Source organism: Pogoniulus pusillus, chromosome 24, assembly GCF_015220805.1.
Source record: "Pogoniulus pusillus isolate bPogPus1 chromosome 24, bPogPus1.pri, whole genome shotgun sequence".
NCBI lineage: Eukaryota > Metazoa > Chordata > Aves > Piciformes > Lybiidae > Pogoniulus > Pogoniulus pusillus.
The window spans coordinates 15,579,173-15,595,977 of record NC_087287.1 but is presented as its reverse complement, the minus strand read 5'-3'; the positions used below and the strand labels follow the sequence as shown (position 1 = coordinate 15,595,977).

General features: G+C 42.0%; 1 protein-coding gene and 1 long non-coding RNA gene across 2 annotated transcripts in view; one reads left to right on the top strand and one right to left on the bottom strand.

Moving 5' to 3' along the window:
- BMAL1 (basic helix-loop-helix ARNT like 1) overlaps positions 1-14,194 on the bottom strand; it is a 50,757-nt gene extending 36,563 nt beyond the window's left edge. Inside the window, exon 1 of the mRNA XM_064163778.1 lies at positions 14,064-14,194. The gene's annotated coding sequence lies outside the window, so the exon portion shown is untranslated. The remainder of the gene's footprint in view (positions 1-14,063) is intronic.
- A 289-nt stretch (positions 14,195-14,483) lies between these two features.
- On the top strand, positions 14,484-15,924 carry LOC135186216 (uncharacterized). Its single transcript, XR_010306768.1, has 2 exons — positions 14,484-14,790; positions 15,491-15,924. It is a non-coding gene; the product is annotated as an uncharacterized LOC135186216 (long non-coding RNA).
- Positions 15,925-16,805: the final 881 nt, after the last annotated feature.

Below are 16,805 nucleotides of genomic sequence, written 5' to 3'. Positions count from 1 at the left end.
AGCAGCTGCATAGGGCTAACTTGTTGGCTGGTGTTAAACCACAACAGTCCTTGCTGATGCCTAACATGGGGCTCAAAGGTTTTGAGACAATGGCAAGTTGATTGGAATGTACTAGTTTGAATTTATAGCTCTTACTGCTGTTTAGCTATTAATTGACAGACTCTTGTGCTTGCCATGGGACTTGCTTGCCATATTGTACATTAGAGACTAGTTCTCATTAGTGGCTGCTTTTTGCTTTCACTGCTTGATGTGCTGCTGATCATCTTACTCTGTTGTGCCTGAGAATAATTTAATGAATGTCAATGGCCATGGTCATGAGCTGGCAGATGGCAGTAGCATTGATGCTATTTCTGTCCTGTGGTACTGGTCAGACTGGAATTTCAGTGTGATCTCACATCAAAGGGACTATGACCTATGCATGAGTACATACAGGAGCATGACACCCCAAAGCATCCATGGCCATGGATAAGCCCATGAGAAGAGCAGGCACATCCCAGAGAGGCTGCAACCATGGGCAAGACCACGTTGTAACAGGTTAAGTCCTGAAGGGACTTTGTGGGCATTCATAGTAAGATGTGGTGAAGCAAATCATGTGATACTTTGCAGAGAAACCATAGAGTATTTCTTGTCTTTTACACTCATGTTCAGAGTGGCAAGTACTTCAGTAACAGGTACATGGCTTGGAAAGCCATATTTGTCTAGCTCAGGGTAAACATGAGATGCTCACAGCCAAGTTCCACAGAACAGCTGATAGAACACCTTAGTGCCGTCAAAGGGATGGCTTTATTCCCTTTTTCTCTTCCTTGTCACTCTTCCCCCAAATTTCTCTTGCAGCACTCCAGCAAAGACTTTATGCAGTCCCCAAAGCTTACCTGTACTGTGTTTTAAACCAATCTGCTCATCAGGCTGAACAAAACCTTGACAGAAAGCAGTTATTCTGGGTGGTTAGCAAGCTCAACCATCTCACTGAAAGGTCAGATGACAGCCAAGCAAGGAGGTGAGACATGCCAAAGAGAGGCAGAACTATCCCTTTCAACAGCATGAAGTGGTTAAAATATCCCTCTTAAATGCTTGAGCTGCACTTCCAGCTTATTCACAGCACTCCATTAGGTTTTGTTTGCAACATGCGAATCCCTGCATAGTTTGAGCAAGGCAAGGTGTGCTAAAACCTTCCTACTGATCCACATCTGCTCTGACATTTTCTCTGCTCAGGAGTTTGTTCTTTTGTGAATGACAAGTTATGAATAGACAAGCCCAGCAGAGGACTATTCCTATCCTCTCTGTATTCATTGCTTCAGTGGGAGTATAAGCTTTATTTTCTTGAGAAAGGCCTACAGCAGTAGGAAAGGTCTTTACAGAAACGACTGATAAAACATTCCTGTTTTGTACATCAATGCTGATACTTGGAACCACCAAACCTGTGACATTCATTGCCCAGAGATGCATCTGTATACAAATCTCAGACTTGCATTTTTACAGACAGGCTTTTACATCTAATCTCATCTAAATCAACAGTCAAGACTGAAGGCATACTTTTAAAGTGTTTTTAAATTGCTGTTGTTTTTAGAACAAGAATCTCATTATGAAATTATGACAGCCTTTATTAAAGGCAGAGAAACCATCAGGGAACACCAACAATTCATTTAACAGGGCCCTTATGCTGTGCAGACATCTTAACTGCTACAAAAAAGAAAATACAGCAAGTGGAGAAGAACAGGGTGTCATACACATACACACACACACAATAAATCCTCCCAGCCCCATAAAAAATCCTGCCAACACCAAAGGGAAAGATAACTTCCTGGGAAAAAAACAAACCAAAACAACAAAGCACAGCCACACACACAACACAAAAGAGCTTTTGGTCAAAATGAAGGCTGTTGAGTTTATTTTTGTTAATGATTGCTTTTTCTTGCATCAGAGAGCCACCCATGCAACAACCCCCTCCAAATGACGAGGGGATATAACACAGAGCAAAGGGACATCTGACTAAGAGTTGCAAACAGAAGTTTTTCCAACCCATTGTTTTATTCCAAAAGAGAACATTCCACGACCTACGCAGTCTGATCCCAAAGGGCCTAGGAAGGACCACTAGACAGTTCACATTCCTCCACAAAAAAGTTTAAGTGGGTTTAGATGATCTTATTTCCACAAATATTAATAATACAGTCCCTTAGTTACCGCTAACAAATGCTCATAATTATTTACAGCTCCTGAATAGTACGGAGGATGACTTGGACATCACCCAAATCCACAGCAAGCAGATTTATTGGAAAATGGAAAACTTTCTACTTTCACTCACTGGAACAAGACAGTCAATGAGTTCTGCACGAGGAACAATCAAGTAAGCCAGTATTCTTCAGCTTAGAAAACTAACAAGGTCAAGATCCACAAAATCACCAAATGCCACACAAAGACAGCTTATCTGAAACACAAAACAACAGAGCTCTCTATGCAGGACATAGGCATGCTATGGAAAGTCTCTGACAAGCAGCAGAGTTCATGTGGTTTCCAAAGAGAGGCAGGACCAATTCATGGAAAGGAATTCTTCTGACGGTTACCACCACATCTGGCTTGTTAAGTCCCCAAAGCTGAAGGTAACTGTGGGCCAGTATTAGAGCACACATGCTTGCACTAATCTTAGTCTTCACCAGGCAGTCACCCACAGCCACTGCTTGAGGCAGGACTCTACAGGAATTGGGTCTTTTTTGTGGCATGCAATGGTCACTCTTCCCTTCTTTCATTAGTAGCAAAAGAACTTTATCTCTATTTGTAAATATTCAAAGAAAACTTCTACATACAACTACAGCATACATGGAACATCCATAATTAAGGTGTAAAGTATACAACATCCTTTTAAAAAACCCTTTCTAGCTTACCTGTGGTCTAAATTAGCTAACTTACAGCTATGACCATAACATCACTCAACACCAAGTGAAAGAGTAGACATTACACCGAGTTTATTTATCAAGGCAAATGTAAATTAGGCTACTATAGGAAACAAAATTTGTATGTTAAGTATCTGCTTTCATAAGTGGAATTTCAAACCCAGCTAACAACTAAGTTCCTATGCAGCACCAAGAAACAACAGCACTGAGCAGAGAAACACGTAAGGAGTGCAGGCACAAACCACCCAGAACAAACACTCACAGCAGTCCCATGCTTCACGTTACTAAGCATTCCAGTATATACACACAGTTCTCTGCTCTAAGTCTTACCTACAGTAGGAAGTTAAAATTAAATCATCAAGTAGTGCTCACAATGCTCATCTATGGAGGCCAAAGGAGCCAAAGTAGCAAAAGTATCTATGGTAACCATGGGGAAAATTCCAACCAGACAAACATGCTTAGAATGGACTGGAAAAGAATCACATATTTCAGGGGATCATACACTTGTCACTAGATATAAGTATTTCTGGTGGTTTTCAGAGTCTTATTTTTCTGCAATGCTCACTTCAGAATATGATCTAGACTCTCATCTGCCATTTTGCCCTAACTTCAATAGAGTTTTTCGAGGGGTTGGGTTTGGTTTTTTCTTTTGCTATGTGTTTTTTGCTTCAGTCACACATCTGGAGCTCAACTAAAACATGTTTTTTTAAAGGATACCTACTAAACCCTTTTCAGCAGTCTTTAAGGGTTGTGCCTCTTCTTCCATACAAACTGAATTTATTTTCTGTTCCTAGAGGTATAAGCTTAAGTTTATAGTCCATAAATTCTCAGGTAACTGACTACACAGGAAATATTTACCTGAACTTACAACTATAAATGTCCTTTCATTATCTTCACGTTAAATCACTGCATCTTTGTTTTCCTGATTGTATCAGCTCCTAAAGTTTCTGTCCCACTTTTGCCTCCACCAAGTACCAATGTTTTTTTAATATATAAATCATTGATACTAAAATTTTATATTCTTATTTAAAAATAAATAAATGTTGTCATTTGCTCCCTTTAATTAGTAAGAGTATAGCCCAAAGGCGAGGTTTGCTCTGCTTCTAAATATTGCTGAACAAAACTCTTGGGTATTGCATTTTACCTGTGCCTTATACTGAGTAACAGTATGAGAGTCCCCAGTAGTATTTTTAACCTTTTAAGTTGTTTCAAAGAAAGGTTGCAAAAGAGTCATTACTGATGGTCCTATGCTCTGTTACAGGTCTTTCTGGCCCTCCCTCTCCTTCAGAGACTGGTTAAGGCTGTATGTCCTTTAACTTCCTCCTACTCAAGCACAGAGTAGCATAAAGATAAGTATGTTTTATCTTAATACCAACACCAGATTCATTCAGATTCGTTCCCTTGGATGATCACTTCTCTGATCTCCTTTGCAATAGGAGGCAACCTCATCTACTACTTTATTCAAGTACCTGATATGCTGCAATTTAGGCCAAAGTTTATTGTAGAAAGATATCCCAGGTGAACTGGTACGTTGCAAGGATCTATAACTTTCCTCCTATCTTTTTGTTCCAATGCCTAGTTCCTATTGTTCAAAACTTCCAACTTTCCTAACAGGAATTTGAGTAGGTCACCTGCCAGCTACTTTTTCTCATTTTGTTTTCTTCTACCATGTACTCTGATCAGGTCATTAACTGAAGGGTGCATCCACTGAATTGCCTTTCCCCCCTCTAATTAAGTCTAGTTGAAGTTCTTTGACCTCATGCTGTAAGGTTATGTTTGCAAAACACAGTTTATTCCTTGAACTCTTTTCACTTTTGTATAAACATTTAAAGAAGTCCAGGAGAGTGAAACATAGATCAAACCACCTTTGAATCCAGCTTGATATCATTGTTTACCAAGCCAAAAATCAATTTCTTCATCTCTCGGTAACACTACTCTAGGAACTCCCAGTCAATAAGGCCCTCCCATTCTCAGCCACTTCAAATCTTCATCTCTTAAGTCTGATATAGATGCACAACTGTTTGGCAGTGCATTTCTTATGTGAGATCTTACCAAGCAACATAGACCACTGGAGTGATAACTAAACAGACCAACCTGCACTAGGTGGCTCTCTCACCAGTAGGAGTCTCTTTTGCCACTGTATAATTGATACAAATCCAGACTAGCATAACATCAGGGACAAAGCCAAGTAGAAATTGCCAGAAACAATGCTTCTGACTAATTCTTGCTTAGATCAGAGAAGTGCATGAATTGGTTAGCTAGTTGATTTAATTTGGGGCTATGTGGACTTTACAAGGCAGCATAGACCCTTCCTTGGGAGATTCATGTGACAGAATCCTTACTTTTTTATTCGATGAGAACTCTAAACATTTATGCCTTTGTAATTAAGTGTGTCTGCAAGACTTACTAGCCTCCTAGCTTCATCTCTCAGCTGTGCACTCCCTTACAGTACTGGCATTAAGCTAACCTCAGAGTGAGCTGCTCAGAAATCCAAAATAGATGAAACTAATCCTGCCAAAAAATATTTTTTTAAAAAGCTCCAAGTCTGAGTAGATCACAGTAAGGTGATTTAGAGAGCAACACAAGTACCAGTATTGTACAAAGGAGGGGGAGAGAGGAGGATGTCAACAATACGTGTATATATAATTTACCTAGCAAACACACACCTGAGCACAAGTACACAGAGGTTAACTTCTGCAGGGATATTACAGCAAGAATAACTCTACAAAATGGTATTTATTTTGTTGCCAAGCTGCCACTTAGAATAAACTTACTCCTTTTATAGAAGGTTCTTTTATCAACACCCAAGTTAAATCAATGTCCAATGCACAGGAACAGAGTCAAGAAATAACCTGTACAAATGCTACTCACCATCTAGGCAAGCTGGACTTAGGAAACATTGTTCTGTATTAGCATAGTGCATCAAGACAGCAAAATGACACTGGGATGACTGCTGTCTACAGACTGACTAGTAAGAATGTGAAAACTATGATGATAAGCAGAACACAAGGATACAGGAAGCCAGCAGGAACCAACTGACCGCCCCTCTTACGAGTGGAAGACAATGATTAGCTCACATGTGGAAATCATTCTGATGAGTGCACTTTTGGAAGGATGCATGGAAAATACAGAACTGCACCATAAAGAATGACTGAAGAGACACTTACATACCAAACAAGGACACAGCCAAATTACATCATAGGGAGGAGTTAAAGAGGATACGCTGTGTGGTCTTTGAAGGTAGAAAACTATAGTACTTCATTACAACATGCAATTAGGTTTATTAGAAAGGGCAAGAGTTAACTGTATTTATTCCTATTGTTTGTTCTTTAAGGAGAAACCTGCTAGTCCATCAAGATTCCTCCAGGTATTAGTAGGCCAGGAAAGTTTCTTTTCCTGCTTCCTAAAGTCTCTGAATTCCACTCACCAGCCACTCCTACAGACAAACCTCAGAGGTTACACCAGTGTTATTCTGTGACCTGGTTGCCAACACAGAATCATTCCAAAACATCACCATCACCACAACACACACAAAAAAGCAAACAAAGTGCTCACAGAACTGAGACATCATGAGAACAAAAAGCCTCATACAGTCAACTTTAAGGGTGCAAAAAAATAACAATGTTGAGTTTGGTGTCTAAGTAAGTCAGAGACCAGTTACCCAGCTTCCAGAACTCACCAAACGTCAGCAGAAAAACTGAGAAGGTCTTATTGATGAATAACAAATCAGTACTTTTCCAGGTTTGTCAAAGGATGTCATCTTTCCAAAATGTTTAGGGCTACAGGCAAACAGCAAGCCACAGAAATGCCCTCAAACTAGAGGACAAGTCAAAATATCTGTTTTAAAACATAAGAAGTATGCTTCTGAAAGCTGTGCCAAAGGAAGTAGATTACACAAGTTATACAGCACACCATGAATGAACCCATGGAAGCTGAACTACTTGTCTGAGCAAATCTAAGAGGCACATTAACTTTGCCTGAAAAGCATCTGGAACTCTCCTAGACTAACTTAAGCATTTAAAGGAACCTCAAAACTCTTGTAAGGTTGCTGGTAGAGTAATAAAAATCAGTTTGCCTACAGACAAAAGATTGTCAATATGCTGCAGTGCTACCTAGGTCTTAACGAGATACCAACAGGGACTTTTTCCTCACCAGGAGTATTTTTTATCCATGGAGGATTTTTTTGGCCCTGTTTATTTCTGAAAAACCAAACAAAAGACCTAAACCATTAATTCATTTGGAGTAGAAGGTAAAAGATTCTCCTGTTATCTGCTGACTTAAGGCTTTTCCTTCTTTGCATTTATATTCCAAATTAAGTTCCAAAGTATTAGCAAATCTATTTTTAAAATGCACATCACAGTCATACAGAACACAGACTTTTGACACTGTAAACAAGGAGAGCTCCCCTCAATGGCTATTTGATGAGAAATAGCCTTTCAAGATCAAGAAAGACCAAGAACACACTGAAGTGCCAATATTTCTCCGAGTAGGTTTTAGAGAGTTCTGCTTCCAGAAAACAGTGCATGTAGACAGACTGCAACATGAGATCTTCGCCAAGTAAGAGAATCAGTTAAAAAGAAGGATTGCAAGTGAAAAAACTCTGGAATTGTTGCTTTGTTTTGCAGCTTCTCAGACAGTTCCCTTCCCCAAAAGGCAGCAGAGGTGTATGCAATTAATGTTGTCTTGGTGGAAAAATAAAACCGTCTTCCTTTCAGTCTCCTTCCTATATTCCATTTCCTCCAGATTTCCTGGCAAGCCCAACTGGAGACATTGCTGGGTCTCTGACAATTTTAGATAAATTATCAGTCTGACAACAACTTGGACATGTAAGTGTTCTGCTCCAGTAGAGTCAGGTGATTGCGGTGAACGAGCTCCTGAGAGATTTGCCTATCTGAAACTGTTCTATATTTGTTTATCTGGAATCCCAGAAGCACATGGGCCAGCAAGGGAAAAGGGAAGAGAGTCAGAGGTCTAGCTGAGTTACTCTGTCTTGATATGAAACATAAATGTTATTCAATGGCACAATAAATAGTGAAAAGCTCAAGTGTAGAGCCCCAGAGATGGAAGTAAAAGTTGCTTATTTTTCTGGCTTCTGGGCATCAGTATCAACATCAGATTTTTAATCGAATTTTTATGTGTATTTAATGAAAGAAGTGACCCAACACAGCTTAAACCAATGTTATTCTGCCATGAACTCTCTCCTTCCAAGTCAAGGTTGCAACATATCATATTTAAAACAGCACTCTTCACACTTAGTGTCTTATCTACCTCTCCCTCAGGACGACTCATTTCATGAGCTGTGCTGTTTCCTAACCTACAAAGCCACAAGTTGTACCAGTGAACTGAGTAATCTCAAATCAGTCTCTGCAGGAAAAAAAACAAAAAACTTGTCCTTGAGCTACAGCAGATGCCTCAGTTCAGTGCTTTTGCCCAAACATGTATCACCACTGATCAGAGAGAGCATATACATGGGTGGAAATGGTTGGCCAGGAAGGAGCAGGAGAGTTGATGGAGGCTACATTATCCATAGCAATCCAATTCAAATTATCAAAACTACTGTCCAGATTCAGCCAACTGTCAACTGATATTGCAAAGGACTCATGTGTCACTACAGAACAAAATGCTGAGCACAAAAACTAGTATGATGCTAGCCAAACTACAGCATAAAGACCAAAATGAGGAGGAGTCAGAGTTATCTGAGGTCCTTGAGTGAAGGATAAAAATACCCAAAGCAAGCCCATTTTGACGTCACACTCAATGCAATCACAATGCACACATACAACATGAAGGACAGAAGTTTTACTACTTTTTAATATACACTTTTGCTTCCTAAAAACAGAAGTCCTAAATTTTATAACACTCCTAGAAGAAGACATAGATAAGAAAAAGAAATCTATTTATAACAAGTCAAAATCAAACCAGTTCAAGGAAACTCTAAACCTATTTTAAGACAGAACAAAAAAAAACCATTATTCAAAAAAGGTTAAAATACATAATAGTTTGTTGGGTTTTTTTTCTTCTGTTTTGTTGTTTGCTTGGGTTTGGGTTTTTTTTTTTCCACTAGGAACTAGCTTTTTTCTTCTCACTTCGCTCCATTAATATTTTGCAGTATAACATTATTTAACAATTTCTATTAAAGTCTTTCTGTTCCTATCCCTTTTTTGCTAGAAAAACTAGAAAAGGCAAAACCACTTTAAGGAAATTTCCAAGGTAAAACTCCTCACATCAAGAGCAATTAACCATTTCTCAGTTCTCTGGCAGTCTTCTTTAATTCCCCCTCAAAAGTCTACATCAATCCCAAGCAGGTAAGCCTAACTAGAGTTTTCTGTGCAGTCTTGTATAAAGAACACATCCAATCTTTAAAACACATGTATTCCATTCACTTACTTTTAGCTGACACAGAAAGAAATTAAGGTAAATGCCTGCATATAGACTTATTATAAAATGCCTTCATATTAAATGGATTTGAGAGACACACCAATACATACCATGTAGGTGTGTATTCTAGTCTGGAACTGCAAACTGGAAAACCAAACATAGCCAAGACAACATCAGTAAGCACATTTTAATATAAGGCTACCACCTAATTTTTTGGCCATGTATTCTGGACCCCAGAATTTATCTCTGAAAAACATGCACCACTTAGTTGTGTATTCTCAGAACTACAACAACTGCACTTCCCAAGATGGATTTCCATCATGCCATCATTAAGGGCCTAGCAATAAGTTTTCTGCTTCCTTTACACAAAGTGCCACTGAATTACCTTCTACCTGTGGGAAAACAGAGGTTACTAATACTGTCAGAACAAACATGAAAGCTACAACAGTCTTCCTCAGCTGCTTATATTCACATGAATGTTTTTTTTTTTAAAGTTAGAAGAGAACATCAACACCTTAGACCACAAGAAATGTGGTTTCTTGTTTCACCATTCTAAAATCCTTGCTCTGTAAGTAGCCTACTGGCACCATTCCTACACAAGACCAACCTACTAAACTACAGCATAGCTTCAGCTCCGCATCACAAGCTGTTCGGACACCAGCAGCTGACCTGCAAGTGCGTCTGACATTGGAGACATTGAGTAACAGCTTCTCAAATGGCAGGAGATTGAAAAGGTTACAAATTCTGTATGCCTTGGCTAAGATTTTTTTGCAGCTGCAAAGGAGAAAAGATGACCTGAACACAGAGAGGAAAGATGAATATTTGCAGACAAGGAAGGCACAGGGAACACAACCAGTCCTGCACTGTACACATGAAAACATTAGTAGCCACTTCTGGAATAAAACTATACAACCAGTACAGGAATTTTAGCAAAAGCCAGAGTAACTTCTAAGTGATGTCAAATGCAACAGAAATTACCAATCATCTTTGGGACAGAGAATGAAATGTCAGACTTTGTTTTTTACATAATGAACATTCCAGACTAAGAAAGCCTGGAGATGCTGTTTTGATCTCTGTTCTTCTTCAGAATGGATTAAAAAAGAAATTACATTTCTCAACATCTGGTGAAAGATCAGGTTTCCAAGGAGATGAAGCCTGGGCCTTGGTAAGTAGCCTTACTGCAGTTTTTTTCAACAAACTGAGGTGAAAAAAAGGCAAGTGGAATATGTAATTCATGCCAGCAAGCAATTCACCTTGATATGCAGCTCTATTAAATGTACACAAGTTTTCTGACAATACTCATAGTGATTAAACATAGATAAAAACAACTGGATTATTACAACTGGGATCTCTTTTTAAAAAATGAAAGAACTTAAAAGAAAAAAATAAAGAAAGAGAAAAAAAAACACAGCAAGCAACCTCAATAAGCTTTCTAAATAGCTTAATACACTCTTAAAAATGAAAGGCATGCTTGTTTTGTAAGGGCATCATTTCATTTGTGTTTCAGTGCTTTGACTTTCTCCTACCACCACTGGAGTATGCAAAAGTCATCAGTTTGCATGTGATCTAACTCAACCTGGAACATATTTACTACCGCAATGCAAGACTACCACACACATACATTTATTTATACTCATGCACAACAGGCAGGCTATACCTCTGCTCTACTTTAGACCATTATCTAGAATTTATCTACAGCAACTCTTAGAAAGTCTGAAAGCTCTTTCACAGCTTTTAAAACTGCCATAAAGCAACTTATTCTTCAAGCAATTTCTACGAACCGATCAAGAAGAGCTTTCAACAACTAAGTGCAAAAGTTGATGCTGAGTTCAAGTCAGTATTATCTCAACTACTACATTTATCAAAGCCAATTATTTTAGTCTGAGGTACAATGATGGCCAAAAATGAGTTTCAAACCATGTTTAATGTATTAAATAGAGAAACCTTAAGCATTCTTTATACTCTGTAAACTAACTGAGAACGAGTGAGCTACACAAGGTCAATAATGTGTATTAATCTGGGCTTCTCTTTGCAGTCATTTGTGTATTATACACATTTACATATCTCTTATTAAAGACAACTAACTTCAGAGTTCCTTCCAATAGGTAACTGCTCTCCACTACTTTTCTGCCCACTTTCAAAGCCTGAGTCAGGTATAAAACAGGTAACAAAGGTTAAAAATTTCAAGCGTACAAGTTATAGAACTAAAAAAGAAAGACACTAAGGGATGCAGAAAATTCACTTTGTTTTACTTAACAGTGCACTCCTTCAGGTTTTCCTGTACCTCCTGTCCAAATAAAACTGCACAAACCACTGGCTCTGTGTTGGAAACAGCTTAAAATATTGAATCTGAGCATGAAAACAGTGCTTCTCTGCTCATCTAAACTAATTAACCTACACATCTCTTGGCATTTCCAGTGTGTTTGATATCAATTGACTTTGAAAAATGGTCTTACTCATCTGCAGCAGACAGGCTGCAGCTATCACATTAGGTCTCAGCTTTGTCATCACACTCTTGGATAGCATTAATGAACTCTTAACTTGAAGCTCTGCCACATAAATCCAGTGAGTGCTCCCTTGTTCCTGTTTCTGGTTTCTCAAAAAAATCTCCAAGAGCAGGTATTTGAAGGAAAACAAAACAAAACAAAACCCCAAAGGAAACATCTCAAATAAATTCCCCGTATAAATACTATCTTCCTAATACATCCTTAGGGATGGTTCCCAAATACAGGTGGTCTCCTGGCAGCAGGTGGTGACAGTGACATGGTAACAGGTCTTAATTCTTTAGCTTTGGCTTTATAGACTCCCCAAGACAGCTAAGTTAGTTTACTGATACATTTGTGTCTATCCTGAAGGACCTTGTAACAAACCAAACAAAATAGCTATCCTTAGGTTCTCTGTGGTACTTCTTTCTCATCTAGACAGTCTCTTGATGCACCTCTTTTACAGAGTTTGAGTCTACACAGCACCATACACCACAACTGTCACAGACAACAGAAATACAAAGCATGGAAGAGGATATGGGATAAAGCAGCACATTATTCTATAGCCACAATTATTTATTGGGTTATTTTACACACTTTGTTTTTACAAGTAGGCATAAGAGAAAATATGAACCCACAAAACTCAGAAGTATTAAAGACCTTCCTCTTAACAGACAAATGTAGTTTAAAATATTCAGGTGTTAGGTCTACAGTTTCTGATGCTTCAAATAGCTATTTATACATTTACATATTCCTAGAGGATACAAAGCATTCTTTCAAGGGCAGAGTTTAACTTCAGCCTTCTGCAACACCACGTACAGAAACTGTCAGCCAGTATAAATAGTTAAACAAACTTCCCTTCCAAAGTTAGCTGCAGCCATTGTACTATCAGTCACTCCCATTCATAAACAGGCAGGATAAGTACTTTAATACCAAAATCATAATTTTATTTTGAATGTCCAAGGATCAGAATCTGGGGGGGGAGAACGATCTACTTAAAGACCAAATGAATTTTGTAAAGAGATGAAAGAGATGATTGCTCTCTGCAGCTGACCTTTCCTACCTTGGAGACTAAGAAACAAAAATTGCTGCAAGCATGTTTGTTTCAAAAGCAAGGAAACACACCCACTTGTTTCTGCACCGTTATTTTCAGGCACTAAAATCCTTCCAAAACTGTTATAATTGAGGCACTGGAGTAACAGAAACCTCAGCAATTAAAAATGCAAACTGATTCCCCTGCCTCCCTAAGCACAAAATCCTGATCTTGGGAAGCCACCTTCCATGTTCCTAGTGTTCTGCATTCAGTGGTGAAGAAAACATCTGTTCTGTTGACAGCAAACACGCACGTACCGCTCTCAGAATGGGTCTGAGAAGTAACACCGGCGGACAGGACTGCCTCGGGACCCGGGGTGCACCATGAAACATTCAGGGGGTAAGTGAGCTGCACTGCTTGGAACCAAGAAGCCCACTGCCGTGGGGTTGGCAGCCTGGCTCTAGCTGTCCCAGCTAGGACTGGCCACCGTCCCATACAAGCCAAGGCATTTCCAACACTACCATTATTTTGGGGTGTAACACGTACACGCTTCGGGTCTCACCTAATATCACATGGCACCCGACTTACTCGTCAGCTACTGGACAGAGGTTGCAGAAATGGATTCCTGCTGCAGGCGACGGGGCACCAACACTTCTGTCCAGTGACTTACCTTAGCCTCCACACCCCCTGGGGACTAACTCAAACCCAGGAGGAGGAATAAGCCCAGCATTGCCTCCTCTGAGCTCCTGCACCCCCGGGTTTGTCCCCTTTCTCCACCTTCACCGAGATGAGGATGCACGGAACTCCAGCCCCCGCTCTGCCCTCGGGGTCCGGAGAAGATGCCGTGCCGGCGGCGGGCCCGGGTTGGGCTACAATCGGCCGCGACTCGCGTCCGCCCTGTCACCTCCGGGTTCTGTCACACTGCCGAGACGGTCCGTACCGGGGCCGCTCCGTCCGTGACCCCCGTCCCGACCTAGCTCCAAGAGGGACAACCCACTACTGACGCCGGGGAGTTCCCCTGTCCCCTCCTCCCCTGGCCCAGCCTCCACCCACCGGGAAAGCCGCAGCCCTCAACCCCTCCTGGGGCAGGTAGCTTCATACGGCCTGCCAGCGGCAGTAGCTCCGGGAAGGCAGCAGCTCGGGATGGCCACTCACCGGCCCCCCCCACGCCTTCTCAGGGGCCGCCGCCTCCCAAGCCGGAGCCGCGGGCCGCTCTCGCCCAGCAGCCCACCGCCCGTTACCGCTGCCTCAGCGATCGCCCAGCACCCGCCACGCACTCACCGCGAGCTCCGCGCGCCCCACCGCCGCCGCGCCCCGGGGGGGAGGGGGTCGCCGTCCCTCGGCAAGGCGCCGCACGCCCGGAGCGGCGCCCGGCGCAGGCAGCCCCCGTCCCTGACCTACTTTCCGCCTGGCTTGCCACCCAACGGCGCACCACTAACCTACTTTCCAGCCAATGGCTCCCTCCTTCGGCCCCGGACCGGACGCGCCCGTCCGCCAACGGGTGAGCGGCTTCCAGGCCGCCCTGCCCAATAGCCGCCCAGCATTCGGGCAGCGCCCGCCCTCCTGTGCGGGAGCTAATCCCCGGGCGCCCCTGCAGTGACAGCCAATCACAAAGGCGCCTGGGAGCTTTGATCCCGCCCCCTGGCCGAGGACGCAGCCGATGGGCCGCGGGAGGGGCGCGTGCGCGGTAGCGAGGCCTGGGGGCGGTGGCGGCCGCGCGGGCCTGGATGTGGGGGCTGGCTCGTGCCGCGCGGGCTCGTGCCCCCTGGCTGCCGGTTCCCGCCGCGGCGCAGTGGCGGCAGCGCTGTCGGCAGCGCCCTCTCGGCAGCGCCCTCTGTGCCTTGCTGCTGCTGGGGCTCGCCCCTGCTTCTGCGTCATTCGTGGGACGTCTGCCTTGGCCATGACGTCACCCCTTGAGGGGTTGAGGTCAGCAGAGCAGCCGTGACGTCGTTGTCCTAGGCCGCAAGGTGGCATCCTGTGCCTAGGCCTCGCCTCGCCTCACGCAGTGGTGAGCATACGGCATCAGTGCCCAGCCCGGCTCGAAGCCGCAGCCCTGCCTCGCCTCACTGAGATGGGTCCTACTCGCAGCCAGCTGGAGTGCCTTGTGGCCGGGCTTTTTCTTCCTGGTATGAGCAATGCCTCCGCTTTTGCCAGCTGTGGGATTGCCGTCACCAGGTTGTGATGGCGTCTGTCTGTCAGCCCACCGCTGCCTCAGCTGCAGCATAGTGTTGCTCCTCATGTTGGGAATTTGACATTCCTGGCCTTGTGGCCATCCTGCACATGGCATATGTGTGTGCCTGTACACAATATTGAGTCAGGAAGCTGATGAATTAGGCACCATGTTTTGAGCCCATGTACAAGAGCCTCATGGTACCCTTCAGAATGTTGCCAAAGCATTAGTTTCAATACCAGTGCTGTTGTAAGCAGAAGTGTATTCATTCAACCTGAAAAAGGCCAATGAGGGAATACAGTAAAGCCACCTACTGCACCGTGTCTAAATTTAGATAATCCATGCAACACTGATGATGTGTAAAGGGGATGTGTGGCAAGAACTTAATCACAGCGTAGCTGCTTTCAAATGCAAACATTCACCAAATGTGATTGTATTATTGCTACATCAGATTATCATTGCCACATTATAATTGCCTTAACATTTCCTGTCTTATGATGCCACATCACAAATGTTTGGTTTACATTTACTATTATAGCATCACCGGAGAAGCTCAGATTGCAGCATTATCACATCATAGCATGGTTGTGGTTATTCCAACCCACTATTGCAGAAGATGAACTCATCCTGTGAGAGCATTAAGGTATGGTTTTCACCTAAATGAATTGGAACTAAATATGGGCAACAAGTGGCCCCTGCTGGATGGAAACTTTCTGTTTGCGTCAGGGTATTTCTGTCCTCCAGGATAACAAGTTAAATACTGTACATTAGCAAGAAGGAAATACATATCATGAATAAAAAGGAGAAAATGCATCTCTTCTTTTTACCATACTGTTTTAGTGGTAGAGGTAGATAGAGAATTCTCTTTGCCTACTCCATTCTCAAAAGTCATCATTTTTAATACACACCTGCAGAAATAATCCTCCTTATGGACTCAGTCACATACTGTCAGTTTTAATGAGCCCAGTGACTGTCGCAGGAAATGATGCCAAGAGTAATGATCTTCAGCTATTGCTGTGGGAAAGCAGTTTAGCAGGCCATATGTCATATTTCCCAGTAAATGATTGTTTTGAATTGCTTTTATACTGAAGTTTCTATTCATGAGATACAAAGGAAAATAACAGCATCTGGTTAATCAAATTCTGATTTTCAGCATATGATGATATATATCAATCCTATTCTGCAAGTGTCCTTAAATTTAGTGTTCAGCAGAAGGAATTTCTCTCTCTAGGCTAGTAAATTATTTTACAGGTTATTGTTATACGTTGAAAGTTCAAAGGTGCAAAGTTTATCACTGAAGAACTAAAAAATGACAGTTTGAAGTTTAACAAGACTTGAGTTCAGCTACTGTTACTAGAAAATAATTTGCATTAATTTTCTGCCACACGAGAAGAGAAAAGGAGAGGAGGAGAGAGGGAGAAGGAGGTGGGGGAAAAGGGGAAAAAACAGAGCTCAGACTTGAACAAAGGTAGAACTCTTTCTCCTTGAAGGGTAGTAGTTGAAGGAGCACTTGAAACTGAGATCACACCGTGGCTTGTGGAACCTGCTAGGAACAACTGGCTCAGTTGTGTGCTCTGCTCAGGGCACTGTGCGCAGGTGTGGCTGATAAAATAGCGAAAGCATTTCCTCATCCTGTCAACTCTGACCTGATTAATTTTCAGGTCCTCTGTTGTATTTTTTGTTGTTGTTGTTTGGGTTTGTTTTTTTAAGAAGGTAGTAAATTAATTCTTCAGTGTAGCTGTTAGTGATAATACCATGTTTAAACACTAACATCTACGTTAGTTTCTGGTTTAAATGTATGATTTAAAAATAGGAAGAGAGTTAGGGTAGAACACAACTAGCCTATGTTCTGA